This window comes from Ursus arctos, unplaced genomic scaffold, assembly GCF_023065955.2.
Source record: "Ursus arctos isolate Adak ecotype North America unplaced genomic scaffold, UrsArc2.0 scaffold_4, whole genome shotgun sequence".
Classification (NCBI taxonomy): Eukaryota; Metazoa; Chordata; class Mammalia; order Carnivora; family Ursidae; genus Ursus; species Ursus arctos.
The window spans coordinates 70,006,544-70,024,007 of NW_026623056.1; the positions used below are offsets into that span (position 1 = coordinate 70,006,544).

The 17,464-nt window shown below is 38.5% G+C and overlaps 1 long non-coding RNA gene across 1 annotated transcript in view; it reads right to left on the reverse strand.

Moving 5' to 3' along the window:
- Window positions 1–671: 671 nt before the first annotated feature.
- The window catches only part of LOC113244130 (uncharacterized), an 85,444-nt gene continuing 68,651 nt past the window's right edge, over window positions 672–17,464 (reverse strand). Inside the window, exon 3 of the long non-coding RNA XR_003312302.4 lies at window positions 672–3,254. This is a non-coding gene — a long non-coding RNA (uncharacterized LOC113244130). The remainder of the gene's footprint in view (window positions 3,255–17,464) is intronic.

Here is a 17,464-nt window from a genome sequence, read left to right on the forward strand (position 1 = left end):
GCAAGTGAAGGTAAGCACCACAGGCACACTGAGCTCTGACAGCCACACTGCAGCAACGAGCGACAGCGCAGTCCGGCCACCCTGTGGCCCCGCACTGAGGTGCCAGGACCCGTTCTTATGCAATGTCCACCACGGCTACAGAGGTTCTCCTCCAGCTCTGCATCCTAAATGTCATGTTGCTCCAGAGTTAGGCCTCTACGTCCCACGTGCTGAACGTGGAGACCATGAATGATGGAAATGGTAGAAAGTCCTACAGACACCTGCAGTAGGCACCGAGGCCATGTGCGGGTAGAGACAGGTAGGCGGGCCATGCAATGGCAGCACAAAGGCAAGACTTAGAGCATCCTGCTTGAAAACACCCGTGGCTCCCACACAGAACACTGTCCCACCTTTCACAACTGCACAAAGACTCTTTGCCTGCAGGCACAGACAATGGTCCAGCTTCATTGCCCACCCTGACATCACTGAACGCTCCCTTTCATCTCTATGCTTTTGAAGATCCTTTGTTCTACCAAGAATTCCTTTCTCTACTTCGATAGTTAATGTGTCCATCATTTATTATTGATATAGTTCACTATGTTAACATACTTAGCTAACCGCCACAACAGCCAAATAGCTGATGCTTGAAAAAAAAAGCCCAGCCAGTATTTTCTGACTTTCTTATCTTGGTATTTTATTTTATTTTTTTAAAGAATTTATTTATTTATTCATTCATTCATTCATTTATATTAGAGAGGTGGGGAGGGGGAGAAGGAGGGGGAGAGGATCTCAAGCAGGTTCCCTGCTGAGTGCGGACGGAGCCTGACAGGGACGCGGGGCTCCTCTCACGACCCTGAGATCATGACCTGAGCCCAAATCAGGAGTCAGACGCGTAACCAACTGAGCCACCCAGGCGCCCCTCTTATCCTGGTAGTTAAAAATTTGTTAAGTTTTTAAGCACGTCTTTGTGAACAAGTTGCTGGACTGTTCCGTTTCAGCCAGGGCTTGTGCGTCCTGCAGCCACAGCTTAGCTCTATGTAGATGCCTGGCCCAGAGACATGGCGCTAAATGAGGTGAAGTGAGGCAAACCGGTAGGGCAGGTTGGAAGTGTCAAAACTGATGGCCAGTGTACATTTTTAAAATGTGTAGGCAGTTTTCCTGGAGGCCAAACCCACTGGGTGGCTTGTTTGAAAATAACAGCATACCCTTCTTATGCAATTGTTTTGTTGTATGTAACACATACATAAAACCACTGCATTAGGAAAAGCAGTCCCCGTGTTTACACTCTGTTCTGCTAATTAAACAGAAATGATTTTTTCCTTTATAAGATAAGGAAATCTTAAATGCTGTTTCCAGGCTGAAAGAACATTGGACTAGTTACTCCCACAACATATTTCTGAGAGCACACAGCTTCTATCTGATCTAGGACTATTCCTGTCTGGCCATGTTATTGCCAAATTATGTCATTCTTCTTACTACTAAGGAATGACATGAGCTTTAAATTTAGTTCTCAAAGTAAGGTTCATCTCTGGATGTAAATATCATTTGAGAAATAAACGTAAAACTTAAATTTGTCTCCCCCTGTTCCATTCCAAATTCCAGCATTGAATAACTGATAGGCCAGGGAGAGAGAGGAAGGAGGAAATGAACAGTTACTGAGTTCATCTTATGTACGAGGCAAGGCTTCTAGATTGGAACTTCCCCCTGAGCAGACGGTGTCTGGGTCATCCCAGTGCCAGCACAGTTGCTGGCACCTAGGCAGATGCTCAATGAACACGTATTTGCTGAACCAATCTAAATCCATTCCAGATGTTGTCTCATTGAATCCTCACAACCACCATCTGAATTTGGAAATGTTTTCTTCATTTAACAGAGAGTAAGTAACCCGAGGTCACATTGAAAGGCCTGCATCACAAACTTAGGATGTAAGACGCCCTTAGGATGTAAGGATGTAAGGCACCTTAGAAGTCACCTAGAAAAATGCAACTTTTAATAAATGAGATAAAACATCTAGCAAATTTAAGTGACTATCTGACACAACACATTGCTACAGAAGTGAAAATCAAGACAAACATATGCATTCAAGCTTGATACATTCTAGATAATGAGTTTGACCATACACACACACAAATGTATAGAATGCAAATGGACATTTTGAGAGCATTTAGTGTATCGCCAAAGTCTGGCAGGAACAAAGATGACTAAGCAATAGTCCCTGCCCTTAAGAATCTCAGCAAATAGTGAAGGTAAAGACAGAAACAGAAATAGTATAATAAAACAGACCCTTTGCTTACAGAGCTATGAACCAAGTGCTGTGGGGGCACAAATGACAGAACAAATAACTCTGCACTCAGGAGGAAGAGGACTAAGGATATTTAGGGAAATAAAGCAGGAGCAAAGGAGAAAGTCACAGAAGGTTTCACTGGGGAAAGAGAATCATGAAAGAATGGGGGTTTGTTTAGACTATGTGGAAGAAAGAGTAGGATATAATATTGGAAATGCAGGTTGTTATCAGACATGAAGGGTTCTGCTCACATCCATTTGCAAAAGGGATAAGGATGATTTTCTTAAACATTTTATGCGAAGTACCCAGTGGAAGACTCATGTGTGCTGGTTGACCCATGGTATCAGTAGACATCTCCTATCAGGTAACTTCCTTTAATTTCTAGGGGCTCTTTTCCAAACTTCTGGTTTCCTTCTCTGTCTTTGACCATTATGGAAGGAAAAACAAGTCTAATAATTGAATCTTGATCCAAATTCACAAGCAATCATTTCAACAGTATTATATCCCCTTAGTATTGCAACAAGGTAAGACTTTTCTAGTTGATGAAACTATCTTCTTCCCATGTTAGACAAAAAGAGTTAGTGCCCAAGAACTTGATTTAAAAAACACACCCAGGACAGTTGACCCAGAGCACATAGGTCAACAAGATGGGTGGATAGGTTAGAACACTAAAGCATAATTAAAACAACTTAGGCAATTGTTTTTAAATTGAGTTTTGAGAAATGATATGAGATTTCACATTAAGGATATTCATGTGCCTTTAAGAATACTGCTATAATCAGTAATTATTTTTGAATAAGTAATATAAATTATAGTGTTGAGAGGCTCTTGTGCCACATACTCCCACAACATAGCTTTCCTAAGAGCATGAAAGTCCACCGAGCCTATGTGTACCTAACATTGGCAAGTGTACAGGACATCATGATTTCACTTACCAAGGGATAAAATGAGTCACACTTGAAATTGCTTCATCTCATGAAAGTCAAACAACCTGTCAATTAATAAAAAAGAAAAAAAGAATGAATTCAGTTTATTTTAGAGAGTTCATAGGCTAAAAATGCATATCCTACTCTGTTCTACTGAGGCAAGAAAAGTCTTCTCTCTGGTGCACCTCCCAAGCTATTTTTTGTTTGTTTTTTTGTTTTTGTTTTTGTTTATCTTAAAGAATTTGTGTTACTTCAAAACAGCAGAACAATTCTTTCTGCTATAACTTTTTCTTCAGTCATGGATATGCTCTGGATTCTATTTCTATTTCTGGATATTATTTCTTTCCTCTTTCAGGCAGACCTACTTGAATTTCAAAAATTTCATGCAGGTAAACTCTGCTTTCCTTTCCCTTTGCTTTCTGAGCCAGATATTTAGCTTCCTAACACACTCCTCTAGATTTGACTTTATGAAGTGTCTGCCAGTGAGAAATATAAATTTAATGACTTTTGAGTTTGCCAAAAGCATTCATCATCATCCAAGTAAATCTTGTCCGTCCTGCTTGGATAGTTCTACCTAAAATTCATCCTCTCATCAGCCCAACATTTATTACAGAATTGATTTCTATTTATTGTTGCCTTGGCTAGCTCCCGGTCGTGTGTATCATCCTACCTTTTCTGGGCATTGTGTCTAATGACATGGACTCCACAAACTCTCTTACCACAAGTGGGTCACTTTAAAACTCACCTAATAAAAAAATGAAACAAAAACTCACCTAATAAGGCCTGATGCATTCTGTGTTAAGTTTCCAAGTCTTTCTCTCTCTCAAATCGGTCCAAGTTATCTACACCCTCCTTGTATATAGCTTTTTTAGCCTCTGAGAGATGAAGGTTGAATAATAACCAATGGTTATTATTTCCTATCCAGAGCTTTCAGAAGGCATAACTCAATAGTTTCTCAGATCTTTGTTCCAACTGGTCAAGTCAGTGCATTACACTCTCTATAATCTTGCCTCTCCTCTGGTAATGGAAATTCTCGGTCACATTCCTTTTTATTTGTAGCAGTTGGGATGATTTAAACAGAGAAAGAAATTTATTGAAAGGATATCTGGTTGTCCATCTCTTCAGGAAGTCTAGAGACTACGTTCAGAATGGGCAAATAAAAAGGCAAGTTACTCCACCAAAACCATGGCCGGAATCATGCCACAGAACCAGTCCGGCAAGAACACACCCACATTTCAGAGCCACTGCCGAGAGCATCCACACTGCCAGCACTAATACTGGCCCCACCACTGCCTTGGTTCCCAATGTGCACACTAACACCACACAGCCAGAAAGATTTCCCTAATGTTCCTGACCCTTTGTTTGCATCAGTAGCTTCTGACTCAAAATCCAAGATTCTTAGGTCTGATGGCTGAGCCTAAGAACCAAGGCCTTCACTCAGGGAGGTTGGGAGGGGATTCAGATACTGAACAGACAAAAACACCTGCATCTTCATGGCAGTACTCTGTCTTATGGAATAAACTGACCGCATATCTATACGCTCTACTATACTGGGGCTCCTGACATGGAATATGTGTTTTTCATCTTCCTTCGCTTATCACTACAGGTCCTAAACTGTACCCGAAGGCACCCCAGGTGCCACAGAGAACTCAGAGTTTTAAGTAAATTTTCAAGGACGGCACAAAAGCATTTGCTGGACACCACGACTACTTCGGGGTGATTCACAGTTTTCATTAGATCACACTACATTCTTTTTGGTGACATTTTTTTTTTTTTGGCAAAGCCGGGCTTTCAGCAGTTGCTGTAATAAAAAGCAAATACCACATGAAAATCAATGGAGAACAGGAACCGAGAGTGTGGCAGTGTCCCAACCGATTCCAAGGTTGGTGAAGGGAAGCAGCGCCTAACAGGCCTATGCATTGAAAATCTTTTTAGCTCAAGAATGAAACTAAGCATTACTTTTTCTTTATGGCTATGTACTGGTTTTACAAATAGCTACTTGGTTGTTAAAATGCAAATATTTATTAAGTTGTTTGAATCTGATAACTTAATAAATGGAACTACTAAATATTTCTTTCAGCCCAGGCGTGTTGTAGAAAAATTATCAAGACACTAATGATGGTATCATGTGATTCAGAAAACTTCCAAGTTTGGGAGAATATTACTTGGTCTACTTTAATTATCTTGTTTATCGACATTTCCAAAGATAGTATCAAGTTCATAGATGAATTTCAAAGCAGAGTGCAGATAATGACAGAAGAACTAGACAGTCATTAAGCCAGGCTCTCTTCCACAGACTGAATATATTCACCTAGCAAGTAGCCTTCCAGAACTCTTCCCCTGTGTTGATTTCAGGCTTTCAGTATCCGCAAGAGTAAATTTTGTACATTAAATAAAATGATCTAAATGGTTGTTTACTGAAATTAGTTCAATCTTTTAAAGTCATAAATTCAAAAAGTCCCCTTCTTTATTAGGCTTTTAAGTTCAACTTGCATATATTTTTCTCATTTGTAAGTGTAGTAAGTTTCAACAGAAACTTTTAAGAGTTCTTTGAATTATGTTCGATATCACATACACTCTGGAATAAATAAATAGCTTCAAACATGTTAAACTGCATTAATTAATATCTTCTCTATGCTTTTTGGGGCACCTGGCTGGCTCAGAGAAGCATGAAACTCTTGATCTCGGGGTCGTGAGTTCAAGCCCCATGTTGGGTGTAGAGATTACTTAAATAAATAAAACTTAAAAAAATTTAAAATATATATATTCTCTTTGCTTTTTGAATATCTCAATAGTCTGACTTAACACACAAAATCTTCCTATTAACTGGTATACTTATTCACCTAATAAGCTTATTAATAGTGTGATTCTCAAGTTCTCTTAAATGTTACAAATATGCAATTAAAAAAATAACAAACGTTAGATTCCTTTTTATTTTTATTTATTTATTTTTTAAAGATCTTATTAATTTATTTGTTAGAGAGACAGAGAGAGAGAGAGCACAAGCTGCAGAAGTGGCAAGCAGAGGGAGAAGTAGGCTCCCTGCTGAGCAAGGAGCCGAGGCAGGACCGATCCCAGGGTCCTAGGATCACGACCTGAGCCAAAGGCAGACGTCCAACCGACTGAGCCACTCAGGCGTCCCTAGATTCCTTTTTAATACAAAATCTTAATATGATGGTTTTCAATCCCTTAAATGTTTCCATACTTCATTTCAAGGCTTCCCAAGACTAAAGCTTCCCAGCTAACTGAAGTCTCCTGCCCACTAGGGAAGAATTTACTAACCCAATTAACCAAGGTTACTTGTGATTAAAAGATTACAGCAATCTCAGCTAATCAGTAGACTTGAAGCTGCAGGCAAACAGAGCAATTCTTCTTACCACATCAATGACATACCAAATTCCTTTTTATACCACAATGTCATGGGCCTCAGAATGTGAAGGATTAGTCTTAAATAACAAATGCAAATAAATAAATGTCTGCTATAACTTCCATATAGCTGTCATGAAGGTATACCAATTAATAATTTAACCACAAAGTCCTCAGGTATAAGATTGTAGCATAACTATATATTTTTTCTAATCTAGTAAAATCTAATCCCTTGTGTTCAAAAGTCTCTATTATCGTTTGGGTTCTGTAAAAATCCCAAGCACCTTGAGTATTCCAGAACATTCAGAAAACATTTTTCTCATCTTTAGATTTCTGTAGTCACAGTTGATGTGGCTATTGTCTTAAGTCCATCCAGTCCCTTGGAGGTGAGCAGCCCTGTAGTAAGCCTGAGCACCTCATATGAGGGCCAGCCTCCTTGAAGCACCAGCCCACCATTGCTATCAGTGGTCTTGCCATCACGTAGGAGCACCAAATGGGAGCTCGCAGAATCATGTAATCAGAATCAGCCAAATTTCCAAATACCTCCCTAGCTCAGCTCATCTCCACCTCTCCCAACCCTAGAAACAGTTCCATCACTGGCACAATCCAGCCCCAAACTCAACTTCCAACAAACCAACCTTGAAGGGAATTGCTCTTCTAGATAGCAGAAAACTTTGACTATGGACCCAGCAATGCAGACACCAGTTGGGTTACCATCTTTGAAGGCTGGGGGATAGGAGCACCTGGGTGGCTCAGTAGTTAAACAACTGCCTTCGGCTCGGATTATGATCCCAGGGTCCTGGGATCGAGCCCCATATTGGGGCTCAGTGGGGAGCCTGCTTCTCCCTCTCCCTCTCCCACTCTCCCTGCTTGTATTCCCTCTCTCCCTATCAAATAAATAAATAAAATTTAAAAAAATAATAAAAAAAGAAGGCTGGGGGATAAAATAACTGCAGCAACAAGAACAAATCATAAGTTAGTATCTCAATAAACTGTTTTGCCACAGAAGCTATACATTTGTCCTAATAATGAGCTTCCCTGAAACATTTCCTAAGATTGCTTCCGTATATAATTTAGTAGCTGCACAAGAGAAAAGACTCCTTTCTGTAAATCGCATCCAAACATGTGTGTGCATAACTACAGAATTGACTTGCGATCCTTTTAGAATAATATCTTAGCAACTACACAGTTTGTGGTTTATAAATCATGTATGATGTGATCAATATATAGTAAATGCTACTTTGAAAACAGTAGTTCATAATTACTATTGCCAAAGACCATTTTAGTCAGTATATACAATAAAAAAGTAGATAAACCACATGATTCTCTTATTATATATTATGTCATCTTATGGTTCAATATTAAGATTATCACCTCTCAGATGTGGAGAAAGGGGATCCCTCCTACATTGTTGGTGGGAATGCAAGTTGATACAGCCACTCTGGAAAACAGTGTGGAGGTCCCTTAAAAAGTTAAAAATTGAGCTACCCTATGATCCAGCAATTGCACTACTGAGTGTTTACCCCAAAGATACAGACATAGTAAAGAGAAGGGCCATATGCACCCCAATGTTCATAGCAGCAATGTCCACAATAGCTAAATCGTGGAAGGAGCCGAGATGCCCTTCAACAGATGACTGGATTAAGAAGTTGTGGTCCATATATGCAATGGAATATTACTCAGCTATCAGAAAGAACGAGTTCTCAACATTTGCTACAACATGGACGGCACTGGAGGAGATAATGCTAAGTGAAATAAGTCAAGCAGAGAAAGACAACTATCATACGATTTCTCTCATCTATGGAACATAACTAGGATGATCGGTAGGGGAAGAAAGGGATAAAGAAAGGGGGGTAATCAGAAGGGGGAATGAAACATGAGAGACTATGGACTATGAGAAACAAACTGAGGGCCTCAGAGGGGAGGGGGGTGGGGGAATGGGATAGACTGGTGATGGGTAGTAAGGAGGGCACGTATTGCATGGTGCACTGGGTGTTATACACAACTAATGAATCATCGAGCCTTACATTGGAAACCGGGAATGTACTGTATGGTGACTAACATAATATAATAAAAAATCATTAAAAAAAAAAAAAAAGATTATCACCTCTCAGGATAAATTCTATTTTTTTAAGATTTTATTTAATTATTTATTTGAGAGAGAGAGTATGAGCAGGGGGAGGGGCAGATGGAAAGGGAGAGGGAGAAGCAGACTCCCCGCTGAGTGTGGAGCCCAACATGGGGCCCAATCCCAGGATCCTGAGATCATGACCTGATTCGAAGTCAGACACAACTGAGCCTCCCAGGCACCCCTCAGAATAAACTCTTAAATCAAAGCACAACTGTTACAGATAAAATTTGCTCAGCAACATCACGACTCAATGGAAAAGTCATGAGAATTTTTTTTATTTTGTGGGGACTGCCAATCATTAAATAACAAATGCACAGAATAAGAAAAAAAATTTAAAAACATAAACATTATTGATTTTTATTGTTATAATATTAAGAAACTTAAATTACATGATTAATTCTTTCACCGCTTAAAAATCATTTAAGAGAGATTACAAAACTAAATAAATTCAACGAAGATGTCAAAATTACAGAACAAGATAGTTCAATGAACAAAATCATTCAATATACAATTGAAAACATGAAAGATTATTGATAATAAACACACAAAGAAATAAATGGGGGGGGGTGAAATTTTGGGAAGCCCTTCCTTAACCTGAATGATAACTAATAAATATTGAAGAAATAATGAAGATAGAAAATCACTCTTTTGTGATCACCACAATAATTGATTTACACAAGAATCATCAATGGAGACTAAGAGATCATCAATGGATAAGAATTTGAGTAGAATTTGAAGAGAAAGAGATTATTTACATCATTTCAAATTACCTCCCCACAGATGGAATTTCTTGCCTGAGGATCTGGGAGTGAAGGTCAGGCTAACTAGAACCCACAGAGAGTGAGAGGGACATCATGGATGGGAGAGGGCCAGGAAATGGCAACCTGATTCTGTTAATATCCTTTTTCAAATTAATGGCTGACCTCAAAACCACCTATACATGGCTCAGACTCCAAAAAGCTTGCAGCTCAAGCTAAAAATAAAGTAACAATAATAATAACAACAATAAGAAAAATTTTTTTACTGTCAAGATTTTAACTTCCAATCTCCACAGGACAGGCAGAATTTGCAGTCTAATCAAATTAATATTCTATAAAATAAAAACATCAGCACTCTTCAGATGAATATAACCAGGTCTAAAATCTTTACAACATAACCATGACAATGCCCACATGTACTTCAAAATTACTTGGCATATGAAAAACCAGGCAAATGTGACGAGGGGAATTCTCAAGGGGAAAATAATCAACAGCATCAATGCTAAAATGACCCAGATGTGGGAATTATCAGTCAAAGGCTTTAAGGAGCTATTAGAACTACATTCAATAAAGTAAATAAGACTTTAGAGAGCTATTTTAACTATGCTCAGTGAAGTAAACAAGAGGAAATCTCATCAGAGAAACAAAGTATTTTTTAAATCCAAGTGAGAATGATAAAACTGAAAAACACAGTATCTGAAATTACAAAGAGAAAAAAAATGGTAAACTTGCTGTTGAGACACTTGATGTCCACCATCTGAATCAAGTAATCAAATTTTACATCACCAATAATGGGACAAACTGGTATCATGTGACTTCTGATAAGATGCACTGAGAAGGACACACAGTAATTTCATAATATTTCTGCCCAAAATGCATAACTTAAATTTAAATTGTGAGGAAACACAAGACAAACCCATATTTGTATTCTATAAAATAACTGACCTGTACTCTTCAATGTAATGAAAGACAAATTGTTCCAGATTAAAGACAACCACAGTAGACAGTCTCTAAAATGGCCTCAAATAATCCCTGCCTCTTGTTATTCATATCCTTCTGTAAGTGGTCTAGATCTACTGACTCAATTCTACTGAACTGAATACAGAAAAAGTGATGGTTTCCACTTCCAATATTAGTTTACAGGACTATTTGTGTCTTGCTCAATCTCTTACTCTCTCAATTGCTCTGAGAAGCCAACAGCCATGAGCCAGCTGCTCACAACACAAGTCACTCTATGAAGCGGTCCATACGGCAAGGAACAGAGAGACCTTCAGCCAACAGCCAGTGAAAAACTGAGACCCTCCAAGAACCCAAGAGGAACTGCATGCTGTAAAAGATCATATGAGTGATCTTGGAAGTCCTTGGATCTTGGAACCCTTTCCCAGTCAAGCCTTCAGATGAGACTGGAGCCCTGCCTGATACTTTGATTGCAGCCTTGTGAAGGATCTTAAGGCAGAAACACCCAAGCTGCACCTGGATTCCTGCCCAACAGAAACTATGAGACAATAAATGTTCATTATTTTAAGATAAAGTTTCAGAGTAATTCTTACGCAGTAATAGGTAACTAGTACAAAGACTAAAAGAGACATGACGACTAAATGCAATGTGTAGCCCTGCATTGGATTTTGGAGGCTGGGGGTGGGGTGGATAATAGAGCACATTATTGAACAAATGGCAGAATCTGAATGACAGTGTATTAGATCATAATATTAAACTTCCTGAGTGTGATCACTGTGCTGAAGCTATGTAAGAGAATGTCCTTTTTCTTAGGAAATATACATTTAAGTATTTAAGGGATATAATATATGCAACTAACTCTCACATAATTCAGGGAAAAATTAATAATAATATATATAAATAGAGGGAGTGATAAGGTAAATGTGGTAAATTGTTAATTTGTAAATCTCGATAAAAGGTACACAAGGTATTGGTAATTTTCTTGTGCATTTGAGTTTCAAATTATTAATTTTTTTTTTAAGATTTTATTTATTTATTCGACAGAGATAGAGACAGCCAGCGAGAGAGGGAACACAAGCAGGGGGAGTGGGAGAGGAAGAAGCAGGCTCATAGCGGAAGAGCCTGATGTGGGGCTCGATCCCATAAGACCGGGATCACGCCCTGAGCCGAAGGCAGACGCTTAACCGCTGTGCCACCCAGGCGCCCTTCAAATTATTAAATTTTTTATCTTAATTCCAGTATAGTTAACATACAGTGTTATAATTGTTTCAGGTATACAGTATAGTGACTCAACAATTCTCTACATTACTCAATGCTCATCACGATAAGCGTACTCTATAATCCCCATCACCTACTCAGCCAACCCCCACCCACCTCCCTCAGGTAACCATCAGTTTGTTCTTTAGAGTTAAGAATCTATTTCTTGATTTGTCTCTCTCTCTTTTTCCTTTGCTCATTTGTTTTGTTTCTTAAATTCCACATATGAGTGAAAACCCATGGCATTTGTCTTTTTCTGACTGACTTATTTCACTTAACATTATACTCTAGCTCCATCCACGTTGCTGCAAATGGAAAGATTTCATTCTTCTTTATGGCTGGATAATATTCCACTGTATATGAAAGGGTTTTTTTTCTAAAACAATTAAAAGGAACAATTATTTATATATGACTCAACCTAAAATGGGTTGTTTCAGTATCTTAAAATAGGAAGAATAAATTATTTTTTTTCATTTAATAATGAAATTATTAACCTTTCGTTCTGGGTGCTTTTAAAACCAAATACTAGCATAAATATATTGTGCATATTGTATTTTCAGGAAGGAACTGGATTTGACTAATTTAGGTTAAAACACTACTAACAATTTTCTGTATTTAAGTCCTATACTTATTGTGAAGTAGAGTGATTTTGGTCAAATAAAGAGATTCAAGAGAACAAATCAAAAGGCCAGTAACCGGGGCGCCTGGGTGGCTCAGTCGTTAAGCGTCTGCCTTCGGCTCAGGGCGTGATCCCAGCATTATGGGATGGAGCCCCATATCAGGCTCCTTCGCTGGAAGCCTGTTTCTTCCTCTCCCACTCTCTCTGCTTGTGTTCCCTCTCTCGCTGGCTGTCTCTATCTCTGTCAAATAAATAAATAAAATCTTTAAAAAAAAAAAAAGGCCAGTAACCAACTCTTAAAGCATATCTTAGGCAAAATGTCAAAATTTGATTTTGGTACCTTCCTGACATTCTATCTTGTCTTCATGATGATCTGAATTGCCAACATACTCACTCTCTTTCCTAAGCTTATCCAAGGATGTTTTCTGGTTAAAAATTTCATATTAGTTGATTTTTTCATATTTTATTTTTTTATACTTTAAAGCAAATGTCATGGAAACAAATGTAGTCATTGCCCCTCACATCAATCTCCATTCCTCTCTCCATTCTTTATCATTCTGCTTCCTGCCTTTACCTACTTTGGCCTCCTACTTCCCTTTCTCCCTCATATCCTTCTCTATCTATTTTTGACCCCTCCCTTCCTGCCTTCTCCACACAAATGCCACCTTAGTGCCAGCTTTCATGGTTTCATACTTAAATCACTACAATCACCTCAAAACTGGTCTTCTGCCTCTAGGTTCTCCCAATCACCTTACACAATACACATTACAAATTCAGCACCTTACACTTGTTTATTATATTTAGTTTAAACTTCTCAGGGGGGCACACTAAAGGTCCTTCAGGACTGGTCCCAAATAACTCATACCAGCACTTTAGCTCCCACAATTTCCCAGCACAAAATCTCCTCCCTAGGCATTAAAGTCTCTTCTGTCATTTCCTTAACCCCTGGGAGACCAAAGCAGGTTTTTCCTCCCCGAGTTACCTGAGCCAGTGTCTCTCTCTTCATTTACGACCACCTATTGATAAAATATCTAGGACAAGAGCTGGGAGGGGGATTTCCACACAGCAATAGATGCCTAAGCTGTCCTGTGCTGCATCTCCTCTGCGCATCTGACATTAGTGTCACTAATGGGCAGCTGCATGCATGTTGCAAGTGCTCTGCCTCCAGTGGATAATGTAGATCCCTTGGGGTATCCTCCAACACCATGGAAACTTACATAGTCAGAGCAGGGGCACAGCACGGAAGTGCAGAGGTGTTAATAAATGACAGGGGTGGGAGTGGATAAATTTTCCAGCTCTCTTGTCCTTCACTGGGATAATTCTGAGGCATGTTCTATATGGTTCTTCAGATGATCCCCAGACTAAATGGGCCTTTGTTTCCATCTGGGTAGCATACCCTTTATTGGCTTTCTCCTTTGCTTGTCTCACTCTTTCCACTCCCTCACTTCTGCTTCCTAGTGTCAGTATCATCAGCCGTTAGGTAAATGCAGATGAACTACCTACATCCAAGTCCTTGCCTTGGGCTCTGCTTTTGTAGAAACCCAAATGAAGGCATAAAACAGTAGTCATCCTTTCTTCCTTTAATAATTAAACCCCATGCTTTAGCTGTGTCCATGGCCACTTAGTTGTAGATTACATTCCCCACCATCCTTGCAACTAGATATGTCTGCATGATTTTTTTATGAATGCAATATACGTGATCATATATGCCAAGCCATGCCTCAACAAGAAATAGGGCTGCATTTTTTTGTTCCTTTTTCTGTTCCTATGGATGAGATACAGATATAATACCGAGAGACAGAACCCAGATCATGAACCCAGAGATAGAAGCTGTATTTTGAGGATGAACTGAGCTTCCATCCACCTGTACTACTTCACTGTGGGCTGTTACAGAACAGAAAAACAAACTTCTCTCTTCTTAAGAAACGGTATTGTTGGGGTGCCTGGGTGGCTCAGTTGGTTAAGTGTCTGCCTTCATCTCAGGTTATGATCCTGGAGCCCTGGGATCGAGCCCCACATCGGGCTCCCTGCTCAGCCCTTGCCCCTCCCCTATTCATGCTTTTTCTCCCTCCCTCTCTCTCTCAAATAAATAAAATCTTTAAAAAAAAAAGGAAATAGTATTGTTGGGATCTCTGTTAATGTAGAGACAGCATCCTTTGGGAATACAAGACTTAGGGCAAGTCCTACAGCTTTTGAATAAGGGATTCAACAGCTCAAGCTCTTAGTAAGCCGTTCATTAGTTGTGGATGTGTGGCATCTCTCCTATGTGTTCAGACAGTGAAAAGGCTGAGAATATTGCATTATCTATGATGCCTTGCAGAGAGACTTGTCTCCCGTTTTCCCATGAGGGAAGGAAAGACTGGTTCCCAGGTCCATCAAAATACAAATGAAAACAGAAGTCATGAAGCTAAAGAGAAAACTTGAATCTTTTGAGGTCAGTTTTGTCTTTTTTATAAGACCCAAGGCAGAACAGTTAACTATTGTTAAGGAATGAACTCTGTCTCCCAAAATTCATATATTAAAGCCCTAACTCCAGTGCTTCAGAATGTGACAGTGTTTGGAGATAAGATCTTTAAAAAGATGACTAAGTTATAATGAGGCCACTAGTGTGGGCCCTAATCCAGTCTGACTGGTGTTCTTATAAGGAGACAAAATTTGTACACACAAAGAGACACCAGAGAGGTGAACACACAGAGAAAGAAACACATGAAGAAGCAGCAAGGGGGCAGCCATCTGCAAGACAAGGAGAGAGGCCTCAGAGGAAACTAAACATTCACCTTGATTCAAGACACCTTGATCTTGGAATACAAACCCCCAGAACTGTAAGAAATAAATTTCTGGTTTTTTGGCTACCCAGCCTGTGGTACTTTGTTAGGGCAACTCTAGCAAATTAACACAATAATTTATCTTAAAAATCATGGAAGAACCAGCATCTATTTCCACCAGAGGAATAACTAAGTAAATGAATAAATGGATGGTGGTGGTAATACAGTGCTGAGAAATACTAAGAACAGTTTGCTCTATAACAAGCCATTCATTAAATAAATACACTTTAAGTCTGCTTGACTGAGGGAGAAGAGTGGTAGCATGACCTAGCTGCGACATGTGTTGCAATCAGAAAGGACACAAGAATCTATGTGAACTATTCCAACTTTGCTAAATATAAAATGACATTGGTCTGAATGCATCTGTAGCCAAGTCAAGAAATTTGAAATGATGAAGCAGCAGAATTTTGAACCACGGGCTGAGCAGCTGTGTGAATTTACAAAAGTGAAGAGTTTCTTAAATGAACTATTAAAATTTTTATCAAAAGCAGTCCAGAGGAGGTCAGAGAAAAATGAGGTTACATAACTCTAAAATAATATATTGCTCTTGTTCAATTTCTGATGATGAACCAATTATTTCCGTGTTTAGAAGAAGCTACCTGTATTTTGATAAAAAATCCTAAACACAAAATGTAAAAAAGTGAACTCATTTTTTTTTCCTGAAAATTACCCTCTGGTATATTCAGTTTTAGTTGTTGGTACCATCATCCTCACAGTGACCTGTGAATTTCAGTTTTGTGTAGACCTAAGAACCAAACCTTCTCTTCCATCTCTTTATATAGAACAGTATCCTGAGAGTCCCAGATAACATTTTAAAACTGTCAACACTTGCAACTATTTATCTCTGTGAATCAAAATTATCTTTCCACTGTACAACCAACAAGACTCAGACATAAAAGAATTGCAAAGCTGAGGCTGATATAAGACATAACTGTCACCTATAATCTCCATCAATTTTGTATTCAAACAAATGTCCATATTTTCATTGTTTTAATTTGTAAAATAAATGCATACTAAATCCACTAAATGTCTTTTTAACCTAATTTTTATGTTGGCGTACGATATAAGATTTTACTAAAAAAATGCAGCTGCTAAAATCACTTGAAAATTTTTTTTTTTAAAAATCATTGATCTGTAGAATAAAAAGCAAGGTCCCTAACAAGGGATGCAATAGCATGACCCACTTATCCCTTCAGCCCTATGTCTCGCTACTCAGTCACACACAGATCCCTGAAAAACCATCTTGTTTCTCATCCAATCTCCTTCTGTCATCTTCTGTCTACAATGCCCTTGCTCCTTCACTTGATGTAAGGCTCATCCTTTAAGATACACTTAATACTTTTCCAAAAAGTCTTTTCTGGCCCACCAAGGCCCTTTCGGAAGGACCTCTTTCATACATTCTTTATAATAACACATGTTTTCAATTTTTATATTATTTATCTACCTTGCTCACTAAACTCTGAGTTTCTGGAGGAGGAATTGTGCTACTAGAGACTGCCTAGCACATGGTAGACATTCATAAATATTTGATGAAGACAAAAGGCAGAAGCAGCATTCAAGGTTAATATACAAAACTCAACAAGATATAAATGGTATTTGAAATAAAAACATAATACCTTTTACATTAGCACCCCCAAAACTGAAATACTAAGTATAAATCTAACAAAATATGTACAAGATCTACATGAGGAAAACTTCAAAACTCTGATAAACCAAATCAAAGGGCTAAATAAATGGAGAGATATTCCATATTCATGAATAGGAAGACTCAACATTGTTGTCAGTTCTTCCCAACTTCGTTTGTAGATTCAATGCAATCCAAATCAAAATCCCAGCAAGTTATTGTATAGATATTGACAAACTGATTCTAAAGTTTATGTGCAGAGGCAAAAGACCAGAATAACCAACACAATATTTAAGGAGAGCAAAGTTGGAAGACTGACATTACCTGCTACCAAGATTTATTATAAAGCTATAGGACACGTGACATTATATTATTGGTGAAAGAATACACAAACAGATCTATCAAACAGAATACAGAACCCAGTAGTACAACCTCATAAATATAGTCAAATGATCTTCGACAAATGAGCAAAGGAAATACAACGGAGCAAAGATAGTCTTTTCAACAAATGGTGCTGGAACAACTGGACCTCCACATGCAAAAATAAATAAATAAATAAATAAATAAATAAATAAATAAATAAATAAATCTAGACACAGACCTTACACCCTCCACGATTAACTCAAAATAGATAATAGATCTAAATGTAAAACACAAAACTATAAAACTTCTGGAATATAACATAGGAGGACATCTAAACGACCTTCAGTATGGTGATGACTTTAGATAGAACACCAA